We start from the raw sequence: 19,259 nt of genomic DNA, 5'->3' as shown, positions 1-19,259 counted from the left end.
TTGTATATTTTATATATAGAAGAAAAATTGCATACACACATAGTATTTAATATTAAGTGTGAAAATATTTTTCAATTTCAGTTTATATTTTCTTTTCAAATTTTCATCTAATAGTTAATTTTCAAATGTTTATTAATTAATTTTAAAATATTTATTTCTCTGACATACACATAGTCTTACTATGGGCTCAACATTGTTCTCAGAGCTTTGTAAATATGATTCATTTAATTCTCATGTCTTAGTTCTTTTGAGCTGCTCTAACAAAATGCTATAGACTGGGTGGTGTATAAAGAACAGAAATGTATTTCTTACAGTTCTGGAGCCTGGGAATTCCAAGGTAAAGACCCTGGCAGATCTTGGTGAAAGTTTGTTTCGTAGATGGCCTTCTTCTACCTCTGTCCTCAGATTGCAGATGGGACAGGGAGCTCTCTGGGGGTCTCTTTTATAAGGGCATTAATCCCACTTTGAAGGACTCTACTTTCATGATTTAATCACCTCCATAAGGCTCCACCTCCAATACTATCATATTGGAAATTAGATTTCAACATATGACTTTTCGGGGCACATACAGTCTCATAAAGACACTATGAGGTGCAGGCAGGACAAATAGCTAGCTCATGCTAGTATGTAACAGAGTCAGAATTTGAAACCAGATAGTCTGAATCCAGACCAAGGACTATCTTCAGCTCAGCTTGTATATGTATTTTTAAATATACATGAAATCATTATTTACATGTAATAATAAATTAATGATACACATCATCACTTACAGGTAAATATTTGCAATTTAGATTTCTTCCTCATCCTCCTCTCTTTCCGTCCTTTTCACCCTGTTGTGGCCTCCAACATTAACAAAAACAGTTTTCATTTTATAGACAGAAAAAACAAACAAACAAAAAGTTCATGTTTAAATGCAGTAGACTCAATGTAGCTGCTCTGAAAATATGTGATTTCTTTATTAGAGCAAATCAATAGGAAACATGGATGGGAGAGCAGCGTATCAACACGCAGTGCATAATAGAGTATTAATATAGTACAGGATGCCAAATAAGCTTTTATTAATTATTATTTTTAGTTATAGAAACTAATATCTTAATCTCTACATAGGCTTTTCACAATATTTTCTATTATTTTAAAACTTCAATATGATTTAGAATTGTCCTAGAATCTTGTTTACAAAAACCTTTTCAAAGAAAATGTCTATGGAAAACTAGGAAACTTGCTTCTGATTTGCCATTTGCTCTGTTTCTCTGTACAGTACTGGGACATTGTTATTAACACCAAAGCTTTTTTCTCTTTGCTCACGTGTAATCTTATAATGTATCTTTAATTTTTATGTTGCTTCCCTTTCACTTTAAAGATTCAAATCTTTCTCTTGCTACCTTTCTTATTCTTCCCTGCCTGAGTCATGGAAGTAGATTTACCTTGCCCTACAAATGTCAAAATATATATCATCTTATAGTTTCTTTTAGCAAGTTGGCTTTTGCAGAGGATTCTCCCATATTCTGCTCAGCAGGAATATGCCAGGCAGCTTGCGTTCTGGAAACCAGGGAGGATGAGGATAGGAGGTGCCACAGTCCTGAATGCAGGCTTTCATCCACAGCCCTAGTGTTTGTGATGCACACCCCTCTGGCACTCACTTGAGCCCTGTGCCACCAGACTGGGTGCTTCTCTCTGATTGCTTGTCTAGTTGCATGGGCTGCAGGATTCTAATTACTTCTATGATTGTTCTATGTAGCTCACTAATCTTACATAAAAAACTAAGCTAATATAAACAGATTAGTTTATATAATCTGTTTAATTATTTTTTAAATATAAAGAATACATGTTTTCTCTCATGGTGTCTTAACTCTGATACAGATTCCTTTTTCTCAACTATCCTTTTCTGTTTTATGATAACTGAAATCTTACAAAGGTGAATTTTCAGTCGAGTTTTCAGGTCTACTTTTCAGTTGTAGTTGTAGATACATTGCTTTGTTTTTGCTAACAATCACTATTCCCAATGCTCCTTTTCTCCATCAGTCAGAGAAGCCCATCCTTGCAGCAACCTGTCTTTAACTCCTTCTCATGGAGAGAAAGCAGCAGTAAAGGCCAAGGCTCTGCTTTGATAAATCTCAGCAAATGGCTTAAGTGCTGGCAAATTTATTTTCAAACCTCCATAACTTCTTGTAAGAAAAAGTCAATGCGGGTAGTATTTGTCTTTTTATTTTGTTCAGTAAGAGAACAAGAGTTTTAAGCTCCTAATTTCAGAAAGTACATACGGGATAATCACCAGACCAGTCATAATTCAATCCCTTACCTTAAAATTGTGTCTGTCTGTAGTTCCTACTGATGCATAGCACTAGAAGCCAAATTTGCATGTAAATTCTCCATTCCTATAGCCCAACTGGAAATAACTGGGCCAATGGTAGATATCTGAGGTAAGGATACCATTCAGCTGGCTTGCTAGGTCACTGGAGGGCATAGTGTGAAAATGTTTATTCCAAACTTGGCTTAAGTCTCACTTTTTAGGAAACAATGAGAGAAACATGTAATAATTAAGTACTGAATAGACAGATTGAAAAACTAAATTAGACAATAGGCTGTGAGTAAAGTTTAAAGTGAGATAAATTATTTAGAAAAAGCTATGGAGTAGATGGAATAGAAGCAAAGGAAAAATATTTCAAAGAGGGAAGAAATGACTAGAAGCAGGGACCAAAAATGGTTGTGTTACCCCAAAAAGTAAAGACCTTGGTTCTTGTCATATCTGAAAGACAGATTTACAGTTGGGAGATGATGCGTTGTGTAGTGAAAGATTTTACAAGATTTATTTTACAAAGGAAAATTACACCTCCAAGAACAGGAGGCAGGCTGATCAAAGGGAGGAAAAGCGGTGGTTTTTGTCTCCCCTTTCTTTTATACCCTCATGAGAGGTGGTCTTTTGATTGATTGATAACTCTTGTCCCTGGAATCTGTCATTTTTGGCCCCTTTTGCACATGTCCTTACCCATGGTGTACACAGATAAAAACCCATGGAAAGGGGTGACTAAATCACAAGGTCAATTATAATACAATGAGCATTGTGTCATGTCTAGTTAAGTCCTTTCTGCTACCACGCAATTGTGGCTGTCAGATTCTAACCAATTTTTTACTGGCACTCGTTTAAAAGAAGTCAAGTCCCTTTATGCTGGAGGCAGGCATAACATCATCTTCTGGACCATCCTCCTTCTTCACCTATCTGCAAGGTACCCCCACTTATCTAACTACCTAACAGTGGAATCTCATTAATGAAGAAATACTATTATAATAATCCCCAAACAGGTTGCTCCTGAGATTCCTCAAATGTGCAGTTTTCTGCTTTTGTGCCCCTGAGCGAGACCACAAGATGATTTCAGGTTCAGCTTGTTACTGTGGCTTACTTAATTGCTTGTGGACTAACCCAGCTCACACATATGCATTTGCCTAAACTGTCCTGAATGAGTGCCTGGCCCTTTAAATTCACTAGGAGTGCTATAACAAAACTCATGAATAGGGGCCAGCCAGAAAATACATTCACACACGCACGCACACATACACACACACACACACACACACAGTGGAGCTGGCTGACACTCTGGAGTCATAAAACGCCCACTCCTGGGCTCTCTGTGTGCCAGGAGCCATTGACACCTTAACTCCCACTACCCACTGCAGGACCACTCCACATACCTGCATTTCTGCAGGATAATATATATATAATATATATATATATATCTGGATGTGTGTTTACCCTAACAAAACTCATCGCCCCAGGAGATAGCCCTTCTCACAAAACCCTAGGTGGACACGTCTCACATTCTGCCCTTATCAAAGTCATAAATCCTATTGTTCAGAGAGGTCCCTGACAGATCTTACAACCAATCAGGTACCTGTGCATGAATTGATCATGTAGCCCCCTACTTCTTGTATGTACAGCCTCATCCCCACAATAAAAGATCCTGCAGTTTGCCTCAGCTGTGTGGCCCACTGTTGCCTATGGTAGCTTACCTATTAAACTTTCCTAAACTTTTCTTGGTCTCTGGTAATTCTTTTACAACCCACATCACTGGCCTGCCACATTATGCCCACAACATACACCATACAACCTCCTGAGATGCATGTGTGTATAGGTATTCTTTTTCCTACTGCTGCATTTTGAAATGCTCTGCCTGATGAGCAATTTAAAGCAAAACATAAATTAATTTGATGACATAGGTCTATGAAATACTGATGAGTTTCATGAATACTATTTTTCTCTCTTTGGTTTATAAACACTTTAGGATTTTTAATGACAAGATCAATCAAAGTGATGGGGATGGTTTTATATATATATATTTTAAATCCTACAAATTCATTTCTTCCATAAGACAGAAAATATTATCTCAAATATCTTTAAGATGTTTCCTTTCTTGTTAAAGTACACTTATGCCTATAGTACCAAAATTTAGAATTCAGAATGATACCATGTAAAAGGCACTTGGGTTCCCCATGAGGCAGGATAATCTGAACAGCAGCTTTGGGAAGACAGCCACTGCATTTCTCTTTGACCCCTGAGTCAGGCACCGAATCCTGCCTGTGGCTATATTAAAGCACTTAGGGAGAATTGAATAAAAGAAGGCAATGCTGCATATTTCAGAATTTAGTTTGTTCTTATTAGACAAACTTCCTCTCCTCCCCAACCACCAGCTGGACTTACTCTCTAAAACTGTAAATACTCTGTGAGGATATCACTTTTATTTACATGCTAAATTCCTATGAAATGTGTATGCATGCATATTAGCTATGCCTCAAATGATCTGCTATTTTGTAAGGTTGGAAAATCACCTGCTTAAAATGAGAGAAGTGTAGGAGGAATGGGATATGCATTCTTAAAGCAGATTGAGTTATACTGATATCATAACTTGACAGAACAAGCTTAATTACTAAAGAAAACTATTTTCTCTTTGGAAAACTTTATAGGCTAATGCTTATCATCTAATTTCCTTGTTAAATAATTGCACAAGATCTATAAATAGGTATGTCTTCTCCCACTGTGCTAAAGATGCTTTATTTTTATGACACATTGAGATATTTTTCCTCATGTCAACTTTTATATGATTTTTGCCTTTCACCAGAACATTTTGTAAAAGTGTAAGTTAAACTAAAAAGGTAGACCTAAAGATAGAACTTGTAGCATAATTTCAAAATTCATTGGTTTCATGTCTATGGTCTTGCAAAAATGTGTCTTAAGAGTTGACCTTGCTATCTAAATTACTTTATGGGGCAAGATAAAGTATAAAGTTTAAAAAATAAATAAAGTTTTAAGTTTCACTAGAAAAATTTTAAGCAATCTATTGCATGAAATTAACAAAATGCCTAATTTAAAATGATTTCAAGTGTAACAGTTTAAAAAATGTAAAACATTTCTAAGTTTCTGACTTCATTGGTGGAAATAAAATTAAATGAAATACAAATGTTAATAACTATTTCTTTAGTTTAAAATATCTGCAATTAAGATAAAATATTTTTAAATTTCAAATTCTCTTGATTGACTATTTCACATGGATCAAATATATTAAGTGTTAGTTTCAGTAGCTTGCAATACATTCCTTACTTCATTCATGTAGTATAGTCCCTCTTGTTTAAATTTTAAAATGCCAGAGTGGCACTTGTATATTTCAATCACTGTTAACAATGTATGTTTAAAGCATCACCTAATTGAGGCTACCACTATCAGGGTCAGTTGACAAGACATAGGAAATAATTAGATTGGCAGTGAACTCCTCCATTTTAGTTGCTACAAATCAATATTTTAATTATAAATGAATGCCTCCATTCCACAGAATACATTTGTACCACACAGGTAAAGCCATTGCACCAGAAAAATCAAAAAACTCAGCCTTACTAAGGTCATTAATTTTTTTAAGTGGCTTATTAAAATTTTTTTAATTTGTTTGCTATGCTTATGATAGTTATCAAATAAATACCATCATTCTTTACATCTTGTATTTATCTTGAAATATACAATGTCAAAAGAAATCCAGGGTACTTTGGAATCAAAGATAATTCAAAATTTAATCCCAGCATTTTATAAACCAAAAAAGAAAATGGAAAGATAAGGATGGATTTTATTAACTTTCTTTTAAAGAGTAAATAAATTATAATGCCTTTATCGTACAAGATCTACTTTCAAGTATATAGGAAATAATGTTCCCCAATCTTTAAGGTAAATATATATAAATTGCAGCCATGCTGTTTTCTGTACAAGAAATAAGTTTGAAAAAAATTATCATTAATGTGCCTAGAAATAATCTTTTTGACAGTACTGCTAATTAGTGTTTTAGAATTACCTAAAGCTTAGTATGATAGAGAGTACAATATGTCATAAAGAGAGCCTTTATCTTTTAAAGGTTAGTAGAATATACCAACTCCATATAATATGCTACTTTGGCATAAGGATTATTTTGCACTGAAAGCAACTGAGAAGAAGCGGATACAAGAAAATCCTCTGCCTTCACCAACTGTCTAAAAGTAGGGCATAAATATGTAAAGGTGCCTACCCTCCCCCTACCTTCAACCAGGAAGGGCAGAAGTTAATGATTGGAGAGGTCTCTAGACTCTTATTAGTTCAGAGATGGCACTTCAAGGATCTACATAATAAAGTTTGTTAAAACTGGCCCTGATCATCCTCCTGCACTGTTGGTGGCGATATGAATTGGTATAGCCACTATGGAGAACAGTATGGAGGTTCCTTAAAAATCTAAAATTAGAATTACCATATAATCCAGCGATCCCACTCTTGGGGATATATCTGGAAAGGATAAAAACTCTGGTTCAAAAAGATACATGCACCTCAGCGTTCCTAGCAGCTCTGTTTACAGTAGCCAAGATAGAGAAACAACCTAAATGTCCATTGATAGATGATTGGATAAAGAAGATGTGGTATACACAATGGAATACTACTCAGGAATAAAAAAGAATGAAATAATGTCATTTACAGCAACATAGATGAACCTAGAGATCATCATACTAAGTGAAGTAAGTCAGACAGAGAAAGAAAAATATCGTTTGATACAACTTATATGTGGCATCTAAAAAATGATACAAATGAACTTGTATACAAACCAGAAATAGACTCACAGACACAGAAAACTAACTTATGCCTTACCAAAGAGGAAAGGAGGGGAGAGTGATAAATTAAGAGTTTGGGATTAACAGACACATACTACCATATGTAAGATAGATAAATAACAAGGTCCTACTATATAGCATGGGGAATTATATTCAATATCTTATAATAACATATAATGGAGAAGAATCTGAAAAAAATTCTTTGAATACCTTTGCTGTATACTTGAAACTAACACACATTGTAAATCAACTATACTTCAATTAAAAAGAAAAAAAAAACCTATTCCTTATCTACCATTAGTTTCCCTGATGTATTTACTTTACATTTACCTTCCAACAATTCACAGACCCTAGATACTCAAAGTCCTTTTTCTTTGTCATTTTGTTTCTCTAAAAATGTATTGTTCTTTTGTTAAGAAGCTATATAAGCCTAAGTTCTAACCACCCTTTGAATAATTACTCATCTCTGAGTGCTCCCATGTATGTATGCATGATGCATGCATTAATAAACTTACTTGTTTTTTCTCTTGTTCCTCTTGTCTTTATTGTTGGTCTAATTTACAAGACCCCAGCTGGAGAACCACAACGAGTGGAGAAAAATTTTTTTTTCTCCCTTACATTTTCATCAAGAGTTACATTTTTCATGGACTAGAGACAATGATATATGAATATTATTAAACATACCCCCCTAAAATCACCCCCAACCCGAACATGGAGAAAGGTTCTTGTTTGCTTGATCAGCAATTGGCCTGTCCTATTTCTTGGAGAATAACTAAAAGGAAAGTAAATAAATCCATCTACTTAATGAAAAGCTGAAACAAAGGGAAAAAAATGGCTAACACTGTATAGCAAGTTGTTTGGAGAGTAAAGAATAGGAATCTCCAGGGCATCTGGTAGCTGTAAACAATCAGAAAATAGAGAAAAGCAAATTTGTAAAAACATTTATACAATTTTAATGATTACACTCCATTTACAGTTAGTCCAAAATACTGGCTATATTCCCTGGGTTGAACAATACACCCTTGTAGGCTATCTTACACCCAACACTTTGTACCTTCCACTCACTCACTGCTATACCTTGTACCTTGCCCCTCCCCTCCTCCCCACTGTAACCACTACTTTATTCTCTATATCTGTGAGTCTGCTTTGGTTTTTGTTATATACACTAGTTTGTTGTATTTTTTAGATTCCACATATAAGTGATATCATACAGTATTTGTCTTTCTCTGGCTGACTTATTTCACTTCACATAATGCCCACCAGGTCCATCCATGTTGCTGCAAATGCCAAAATTTCATTCTTCTTTATGATTGAGTAGTATTCCATTGTGTGTGTGTGTGTGTGTGTGTGTGTGTGTGTGTGTGTGTGTGTGTGTATGTATTTATATAATATACCATATCTTCTTTAGCTGTTCATCTGTTAATGGACACTTAGGTTGCTTTCATGTTTTGGAAACTGTAAATAATGCTTCTATGAACATTGGGATGCATGTATCTTTTTGAAATAGGGTTTTTGTTTTTTTCAGGTATACACTAGGAGTGGAATTGCTGGGTCATATGGTAGTTCTATTTTTAGTTTTTTGAGGAACTTCCATATTGTTTTCCACAGTGGCTGCATCCAATTTATATTCCCACAAACACTGTGAGGGTTCCCCTTTTCTCTACATCCTCACCAATATTTGTTATTTGTGTTCTCCTTGATGATAGCTATTCTGACAGGTGTGAGGTGATATCTCATTGTGGCTTCTTAATTTGCATTTTCCTGATGATTTGCAACATTGGACATCTTTTCATGTGCCTGTTGGCCACCTGCAGAGGAAACAAGATTGTAACTGTGACAGAATTATGCATTTAATAACTTTTAATGTTTTTCAAGTAATACAATAAAGAATCATTTAAAAATTTTTTGATACTAGATTTTTCAAAAAAATTCAGCCCTGCTTACATCAAGACTGGAAACAGTGGCATTTTTTTTTCATTTGGCTTAAATGTTCCCTTTAGTATCTAAATCTATAGGAAAACTGAATGTGTATTTTCTCATAATAGTTTTTCAAATATTTAAAGTTAGCTTTCATGTCCTTCACATTTCTACTTCTTCAATGTAGTTTCCATTTTCTTATTTAACATTTCTATTTTCTGACCATCCTACATCCTGTTTTCTGACTTTCATATCCCCTTTTATCCCCTTCTGAAAGTACTAATCATATATGATTAATAACTGGAAGTAATTTTCAAATATTATCAACCCTTCATTGGCTCATTCCTTGTCTTGACTGGGATACTCAGTGCTAATATGCTCTGATCATATATCAGCATACTGTAGCACAGCAAATCCAACTATCTCGTAAGGTGATAGGGGTCAATTAAAATCCTCATATTTTACACAAATTGCTGTCAAACAAAATATCCTCCATCCCAATTAATTACATATTTAATTTATATGCAGAGACTACATAAATTCGTGTTAAATCATTTAACTTGCCAAAATGATACTTTATTATTTAAAACATTTGGAAAATGAGCCATCAATTCCACTTGTGTCATTTGCCATTTCTATTATATCAGACAAGTTTTATCTCTCAAGATGAAACAAATTTTCCATTTCCTCTCTATTACCCAGTTCAGTAAATCGGCACCACAATTCATACAATTTTCTAATTAAACAAAATATTATATCACCAAAATCTGGTTATACAGTCTATAACCAGGATATGTCCATTTCAAGTCACTTGAAGGAGATGAGTAAATTGAAATATATCAAATGTTCTAGATGAAAAGAGTTAATATAATAAATCTTTGATTTTCAACTACTAATATGCGCAGTTAATGCCAATTCTGTTACAACCTAAGCTTTTTAAAAAAAAATTTGAACAAAGTGAAATTTAAACTTCAAGCAAAGGACAAATACTAAAGAAGATAACTACAAAAACAATAATCACAAAAGACTTCCGCATATCAGTATACACTCAAATCCTATAAATATAATTTTAGGGTAGTGCAGAGTCAACAAATAGAGAAACCTGATTAGATCCTTATGCTTAGGAGAAATTAATATATGGAAAAACAGTAGTTCAATTTAGTGGGGAAAATGCAATTTTAAATAAAATATGATGGTACTACTGACTATATGATGAAAATTTATAGCATCCTACATGATTTTACACTTTAAAAATATAATTGTCTTAGACATTTTCTCTATATACATTAAGCATCACTTCAGATGTTGTTATAATGTTTGTTTCAACCATCAAATATAATTTGCAATACTTGTGAGAAGTAAGACAGTTTATGATACTCCCCCCAGTTTTACTTCTTCTGGTTTCTCTTTTCCTTTCTGAATTACCAATCCTGTTCTGTTGTAGTTTTCCTTCTTTTTAGAGAACCTACTTTAGCCATTCTTTAAGTTTGCTAACACCAACTTCCTGTAGTTTTCTTTCATCTGAGAATGTCTATATTTGGTTTTAATTCATGAAGAGTACATATACAGATAAAGAATTCATGGTTGGCAATTCTCTTCTTTCAGCACTTGAAAAGCATCATGCTGCTTTTTGGTCTCCATGGTTTCAGATGAGAAATTCACTGTCTTTCAAATTGATCTTTCCCTAGATAAGTAATATTTAATTTCTCTGTGACTGCTTTTAAATGTTTTATTTATTTTTAGTTTTTAGAAATTTAATTATGATGTGTCTTGGAGTAGATCTCTTTGGTTCTATCCTATTTGGAATTTGCTAGCCTTGATAAACTTACAAGTTTAGACCATTCAGAAATTTGAAATTTTAGCTGCTATTTTCTTTGGTTGTCCCACAGTTTCCAGATACTCTGTTCTGTTTTTGTTTTTGTTTTGTTTATCTGTTATCTCTTGGTTGTTCAGTTTGGGTATATACTATTGGTCTATACTCAAGTTCAAAAGTTTAATATTCTGTCATTTCCACTCTACTATTGCGTTCATCCAGTGAGGTTTATTATATTTTTTTTTGTTACTGCAAATCTATTATTTAAATGTTAAAAATTTCAACTTCTCCAAAAGATGTAATTCTTTCAAATATGTTTGCACCAGATGGAAATAAATAAAATCAAACTATTAAAATATAATGTATAATAATATTTTATATGAGATATAAATTATCTCATGTAAAATATATGGAAATTCAATTGTTTATATACACTCATTTTTTTTAACTTCTATTTCTTTCCTAAAATTTTCTCTTTATTTTTCATAAGTATTCAGATTTAGTCATTTAAAATTTTTCTTTATGGTTTTTTCTTAAACCACTAAATATGTGTCAGTATGAATCTTTGTACCTTTACTTCAGGGAAGTAGGGGCTTTTAACTTGTTATTAATTTATAACTTTATTTTATTATTCTTGGATATCATGATATTTGATACCTATTTTTTAAAAATTTATGAAATTTCTTTTTGGCATAATTTATGAATCTTTTATATTATTACTATGCACTTGAGAAAAATATATACTATCTGAATTATGGATGAGAGTTCTTTTTATATCAAAGGGCAAACTTGTTAATTGTGTTGTTTATTTAAACTACATCATTGCTAATGTTTATTCTACCTGTCAGAAATCAAGAGATGCACACAGAAAATTCTTACTTTGTGGTTTTATTATTTTTTGCTGTAGTTATATTAATTTTGTTTTCTTTTAGTTAGTTTTATATATATTCCTTGAGCTTAAAATGTTCAATATGCCAAAATGGTATATTTTAAGGTAACATGTTCTGAACATCATCTCTCATAATAAGAGAATTTATGTGCACTTTTTCATTCCTTGGTTTCCTTCCTTTCCAAACCTTACCATATTGATAGTATCTTGCCTTCAAATTTTGGGTTATAATGTATGTCTTCTCTCCCTCTCTCTCTCTCTCTCGATCCCTTTCTATTTATATCTCTATATCTATCTCTTTCGTTCTAGTTAATAGGAGTGAGAATTGTATTCACATACATGATGACTTTTACTTCAAATATCTACATGGATTTCTTTTCTTTCTTATATTGTGGCCTTTGCATTCTGCAGGATCTTTCAACATGCAATTGTTCTTTTTTTTTTTTTTTTTGATATATATATAATAGGAGTCAGAGAAAACTATATAAAAAGAAAAAAAGAAATATATGAAGACTAGTAGAGATGGGGGAAAAAAGAATCATTGCCATATTGGACCATAGCTGATGTGTTTTCCAGCATGTATCTTTTGCAAAAGAACCCCAAACCCACTGATAATGGAGTGGTATTTCTCAAACCCTTTGCCCCATTAGTTAAGCAGCTCTGACTGTTAACTTGAGTTGAATAATAAAGCTATTTGACCTTCTTTCACTTGTGAGGAGATATTTCTGATGTTTACTCATGTAGTAGACATTGCTTTGGACCTTGGCTCTGCTTAGTGGCAAGATCCCAACCCCTCACCTACTCTTTAGTTCCATTTCTGTTCTACCTCATTTCTTAGAGATGCAATTTTACTCATTATCGTGAGTTCTTTTTAACTCTTATTTCTCTTATATACAATTTCCTTTCCTGGCTTCAAAAAAAAAATATATATATATATTATCTTTTCTACCCTTTTTAGATATTTGTGACAGAAGATATAGGTTTCACCATGGACTCAGTCCACTATCTTGATGTGTAAATCTTCTCTATATTTATATTTGATAAATTATTTTTTGGAAAGAAGGAAAATGAGAGAATCTAAAACAAACTTTTGTAGCAAGAGAAAAGGGGGCTTGTCAATTGAGGTTATAATTCTTAAGAGGTTACATTTAATGTGACTTTTTCTTGGTTAGGCATTATAATCATTCTTGGAGTGTTAGAACCAGCATTTCCAAAGCTGAGAGTCAAAAAACTAACATACAGAAACTTAGTTGGGAGGCGAGGGGCAGTTGCTGTGGGGCAGACAATTCTTCAGGACATTTACACCATATAAAATTCTCTCTGTACACAAGAACTAAGAATTTAAATGAATATCAAGTCAATAATGATTTTGGAAAATATACATGATGCTACTCTTCAGAGTGAAGAGTCTAAGATCTTGTTCATGCAAATTTTACATTGTTGGTTAAGGCTTTTTGACAATTTTATATAAACATTTTTTTTCAGGAAGTGAAAAGGAAGGTAAAACTAAGTATTTGAGATTTCTACTAAGAAGGTAATTAATAATAGAAATATTTGATTTTTAATTTATATTCTATAACTATTTGGTCAAAGGGGGTTTTAGCTATTATCAAATGACTCATATTTGGATATCACTCTGTTTAACTAAAATAACTAATCTATAAAAAGTTCCTACTATGACAAAGCCATTTTGGGGGCTTACACATGTGTTAGGCATTTTCTGTCTACTGATTTTTCTTGGTATTAATGAATGTCTTGCAAGATTTCATGGTATTGGGTCACAAAAAAAAAAAAAAAAGAAAAGAAAATGTGAAATTAAATCAAACATTTTCTTTTCTTCTAATTTAATATAAGTATTAAGGCCTCTGAGTAGATAATTGTAATTGGAGATGGTGCTATTTTGCAGTTGTGCACAGAAAATACTCTTGAGTAATGAGTTACTTGCTGGTCATTTGAAATGGAAAGGCTTTATATTAAAATGGAATATTTTCAGGCATGTCTTAATGAATATACTGTAAAAAGTTGAGAGAAGTTATTTGAATTAGAAGAAAGATGGGAACACAAGAGTTGTGGTATAATAAACAGTTCAATTTTAATGTATCTTATGGTGAGTTAAGGTAATGAACAGTGAAGCAAGTTTAGATTGTGGAGGATGTTAACTCTCAGATTTAAAAAATATATTTCTTTCTAAGGGTAGAGAGGCATTAGTAATTCATCAAAACATGACCTAGTCCAACCTGAGTCTGTGAGATAATAATTTAGCACTAATTTACAAAATTAATTAGAAGAAAAGAAAGGAGATTAGAATCAGAGATACTGGGTACCATATAGTACAATAGTCTGGGCACAAATGATTGGTTTTCACTATAATAACAGAAGTGAGAATGGGGTCGACCAAATATTTCTTCCCTTGCAGTTTCTAATAAATAAACAAAAAAAATACAAAGGTGAGTTTTATTTTCATAGTCAAGGACACAGAGGGCCTGAGAGTCATAGTAACATGCTATAGTTAACATATTCAGTCAGTGCAAGAGCTGGCAAGTAGAAACTTGTCTGAATTATCTTAAAAGTCATGCTTTTTTACTATATTAATTGCTACAAGAAAGAAATGGTTTAGATAATATATTTATAAATTTCAAAATTATATGTATATTTTCTTCAAATGTACATGCATTTTATTTCATTTCAATCATAAAAATAATAATATAGAAATATACCAAAAATATTTGACATTTATTAAAATATTCTATTAATAAAAGCTTATCTTCTCATTAAATAAACTGAGAATTTTAAAAATAATTTTTTGCTTTATATATTGAAAGTGTTAATATGTTTACAAATTGATTTTTGCAAATTGAATAGCTTTTCTGTTATAAACTTTTTATATCAATTATATTTTCCTTTGAAGTTGTATTATATGCCATTGTATTTGCTAGTATTTAAAGGCAAGAATCTTTAATAATCTTTTCATTAATAGTTTAATATCTCTAAGTCACCAGTTTATAACTAGTATCAGAAGGAATTCTAGACAAAATCCTTTTGTAAAAGAATAATTGTAGACTAAAGCAATAATGGAAATTGGTAAAGGGTCTTAGTAGTCATTTGCTCTACGTGTTCCTTTTTACAATAAAGTAACAATGACAGAACAAAGAAACAAAATTCTTTTCTAAAGTCACAAATAACCAGGTGGAGAATCTTAGATTTTGACTTCTGAATTGATTCAGTGTTTTTCCCAACTACATTTCATTGCCTTCCTCTCTAATATAAATAAATGTACATGTGCAAAGCACAATGAAGAATCCAAATGATATAAAATATTACATTGAAAGTCTGAATTTTTCAATAGTAGATTTTCATACAATAAAGCAAACAGGATGAAATCAATCTTCACTACTTACTGCTAATACCTTTTATACATTTAACATATGAGATTGATTTTTGTTGGCTTATATACCAAGTAAATATCAAAATACTGTATTTGTGAATCTAATTGTCATGATTTAAAGGCAGATACTTTACTGAAAAATCTTCTTTTTATTCAGCACTTTTCCTTAGATGTTAAAAGTAATAACCCTAACACAATATCACACCATCTTGGCAAAATATTGACTGATTAAATGCTAAAGATCACACTTTATTTTTCACTTCAATTGTTAAAACATTCTGAATTCACAAAGTTCAGTTTTATAGTAGTTATATCTGCATCAAGAGACCCCACAAATAATTTTATTGAGAATTTCCCTCTGATTCGGAGACCAATGTTAACTGGTTGATATGATCTTTGCTTAGCTGTTTACCTATCCTGATTATTTAGGAATTTAGTAAATGTGTTGTTTATCTGTACACCTACCCAACTAATGCTGTAATAAATACATTTATAAATAAAATAAAAATAAATTAATACTGTGCACTAAAATGAGCATTACTATTTTGGGGGTCTTTCGTAGATTCACTGTTTTTCATGTTGTATGCAGCTAACTTACATTCATCGTAAATAGATTTCAAGCTGTCTTCTCACATATTATAAGTTATGATACTTAGCTTACTTACAAGTATAAAATTATTTTAACCACTTATTTTTGTCAGCAACATAAACTTTGATTATAGATCTTTTTTTAAATTATTTAATACAGCTTTAATTTCAATTATATCATTAGGTATATTATTTAACAAGATAAAATATATATCACTTGTTTGCTTTCTGAAGTATTGGAAAAAAAATCAGTGCTTTTTACTCCACTTTTTAATTATTTCATTACAAAATCTTGAGACCAAATTGAGAGAAATAAGACTTTACAAAGAAATTTCCACACAAACACATCAGATGATTATCAAGCTTATATAATTGTGACTATATTTAATACATATTTTGCCTAGTTTTCTTTTTATAACTTAAATTAGTATATACCATCTTACTTTAATACCCTTGACTTGGTTTTCTAAAAATTCCAATTTAAAATAACCACTGTTCTTGCTGTAACTCTGGACATAATACTTTCAAATTAATTTTTTTTTGTGATATTTTATCCTGATGTTTTAAATTCTCAATTTAAAAAAATAAAAGAATATACACTGATTTTATTTAGGGATCAAGTTTTGTGTGGAATCAAAATTTAGGCATTGTTTCTTTAAAAGAAACTTGAAGTTCTTTATCTTAGTATTTTATTCTTCCTCTTTAAAACAAAGATAAAATAATATTAAGCTCTTCCACTATCTAAAAAGAAAAAAATCAGATAAAAATTTGAACATTACTATTTCCCAATATTAACATTTCTACTTTAGAAATTACATTAAATTGCTCATGCTAATTTTGTCAAATTTATCTCCCAGGATAATAAATTATTGTGTCTTGGATTTTTTTGTTCATGATCATAGTGATCTTGGTGAAGATCTTAAGAGATAAATGATTAAGGCTGTCATTTTAAATCAGTCAATAACCAGATATACATCTAGGTTAGACAAATATCTTCTCTTTTACAAAATAAAAAAAAAATAAAAACCTGCTTCTGTAGCTTGCTGTGTGATAATAAAAGGAGATAATAAGGAAATAGCTCTTTGAAAATAAAAGAATTTCTGGATACAGGATTTGAGAAAGCATGATGTATTTCTGAATTACATGCAGATGACTCAGGCTCTAGATTTTAAGAATTGGTGAGAGAAGAAGCCAGAAAATCAAACAGATGTCAGAATCTTGTAGTAGATGCTAAGAAATTTGAACTTTGTCCTTTGAGTGATGGGACCGATTAAAGGCTTTTAAACAGGGGAATACGTTGGTCAGATTTGTATTTATGAAAGATCGTTCTGGCAGCAGTGCGGAGAATGAATCGGTTGTGGGCATGACTGGAGGCAGGGAAATTCGTTAAGAAACATTTGCAAAGAGACCATTGACATGACACTGGGAATACAAGGCCCCCATTCTAGCTCGGCCACTAATTGTCAGTACTGTTACCTCCAGCAAGACACTGGCCCTCTCTCAAGCCCGCAGATGCCTGAGAAAAATGAGAGGGTTGGACTAGTTGGTCTCTAAGGTCCTTTCTAGCTCTGATGGTGTAATGTTATAAAGCTTCCATAGTATATTCCAATATATATCTACTGAAGAATTACTTTGTTAGTAATCTCCCTTCGAGTCCCTATTCTGTCATTATATTAAAATTTGGAGAACAAAGTTCTCTCTCTAAGGTATTAAGGTGCAATTGGTATTTCCTAATTTGTAAGACAAGGCAGGGATTGTTGCTTATTGTCTAATTCTTGTAATTCTTAAAACATTATGTACTTGTAGAGCATACTGGTAGAGTAGTTATAATGCTCCTATTTATAAAAATGCCAGGAAACATGTTTTAGATATTGTTGATAATAAAGTTTTCAAACACATCTCTGAATTCGAGTAAATTTTTAGCAGTTCACTTTTTGAATCATATAGACATACTCATTTTAATTTATTTCTTCTTTGTAAAATTTAAACTGAGTGATAAAACCTTGGACACTGTAGAATAGTTTTAGTAACAGTCATTATCCACATTATTAAAATCACAGAAACCAAGATTGTATCTTCCTTGCTCATTTGTGAACATTTGCTCATTAATATTTGGTTCAATGTAAATGACTTGGTATAATATCTATTTTTAAAAAGTTCACAATTGTTTGGAATCATATCCTATGACTGTTATATGAATTTGCATGCTGTTGATAAACTGCTTACTTTTATTTTTAACTGCAGTGTCAAAAATGGCAGAATTTGATGCAATTGTTTGTTTTAAATTAGTTTTGATGTTTTGGACCCAGAAGATTCTGAAAGAAAACAGTAACTGTTTAAAAATTTTGACTTTGTCATTTCTTGAGAAATGTACTTATTCTTGTTTATAATGCAGCTTTTGTTTTCAAGGGCACACTTTTTAAAGAATCGTATCTCTGCCAACCTTATAACACCATCTTCTCTGGGTATTAGGATATTTCTGGTTCTAAAGATTTTTTTGTTCTGTTTTTCATTCACTGCCCACCTCAGTTCCCTAATGGGAACTGTTTATAGAGCAAGTTTTATCTATTTCAGTTTTTCATGGATTCTTTTAGCTCTTGTTATTTTTCCTTATAATACTTGACAAAGATTAATGTACTAAACAATAAATTATATACTGCATATTAACAAATTAGACAATGAGTGAATATTATATATATTTTACATTTCTGGTACCTATAGCATTTTAAATATTCTATGCCTTTAAAAATATTTCTATGAGACTTTGATACTGTTTAGAGAAAAATATAATTGTGAATTGAATAGAGCTCTGGGAACCAGAACTAAGCCACCACTCTGAAGGTGGCTTAATTATCTGAAGAATGTTAGGTGAATCTATTAGTCACTTCTCTGATAATCAGTGTGCATAGGTTGAAATGAAGTTTTATTTTTCCTTCTAAGTATTTGATTCTGAGTACTTATGTTCTAAGGCATAATATTCTCTCAGAAAATTACTTTGGTAATTATATAATTAAACATATTACAACTGAAGTAAAGCATCTGTAAACCTCTTACATGTATAATAAATTTAAAGTTTAGTTTACTGTAATATCAATGTCTAAGTAAACAGTGTGATATAGCTCTGAAAAGACCTTAAAGGGAGATCCTTAACTGAAGAGAAAGTTGTTAGCTATCCCATAAATGTACTGCTTCAAGTACCACCTTCATCTCCAACACCCCTGACTTTGCTTTAGTTCACATTTACCTTTCTCCTCAAAACTTTTGAAGCGGCCCCTTATCTTTTCTCATGCATCTGGATTTGCTTTACTCCAGTCCTCTATGCTGCTAATCATCCTTCTAAAAATAACTGCTTTTTTTCCACTGAAAATAATAAGATAACTTCCACTAACCCTAAAAATTGAAGGCTCAGTTCATTAGTATGTTATGTAAGGCCCTGCTTAATTGTGTAGTCAGGGGTTTAGTCTGTGCCTAAGTTCTTGTACAGGTCTATCAATACTTAACTACCCACCCTCTAAAACTCATCGTAAGTTTTACCATTTCTAAGAAGCAGTTATGAATCC

This window comes from Camelus bactrianus, chromosome 1, assembly GCF_048773025.1.
Source record: "Camelus bactrianus isolate YW-2024 breed Bactrian camel chromosome 1, ASM4877302v1, whole genome shotgun sequence".
Classification (NCBI taxonomy): Eukaryota; Metazoa; Chordata; class Mammalia; order Artiodactyla; family Camelidae; genus Camelus; species Camelus bactrianus.
The sequence above is the reverse complement of the archived record's forward strand: the minus strand, read 5'-3'. Positions refer to the sequence as shown.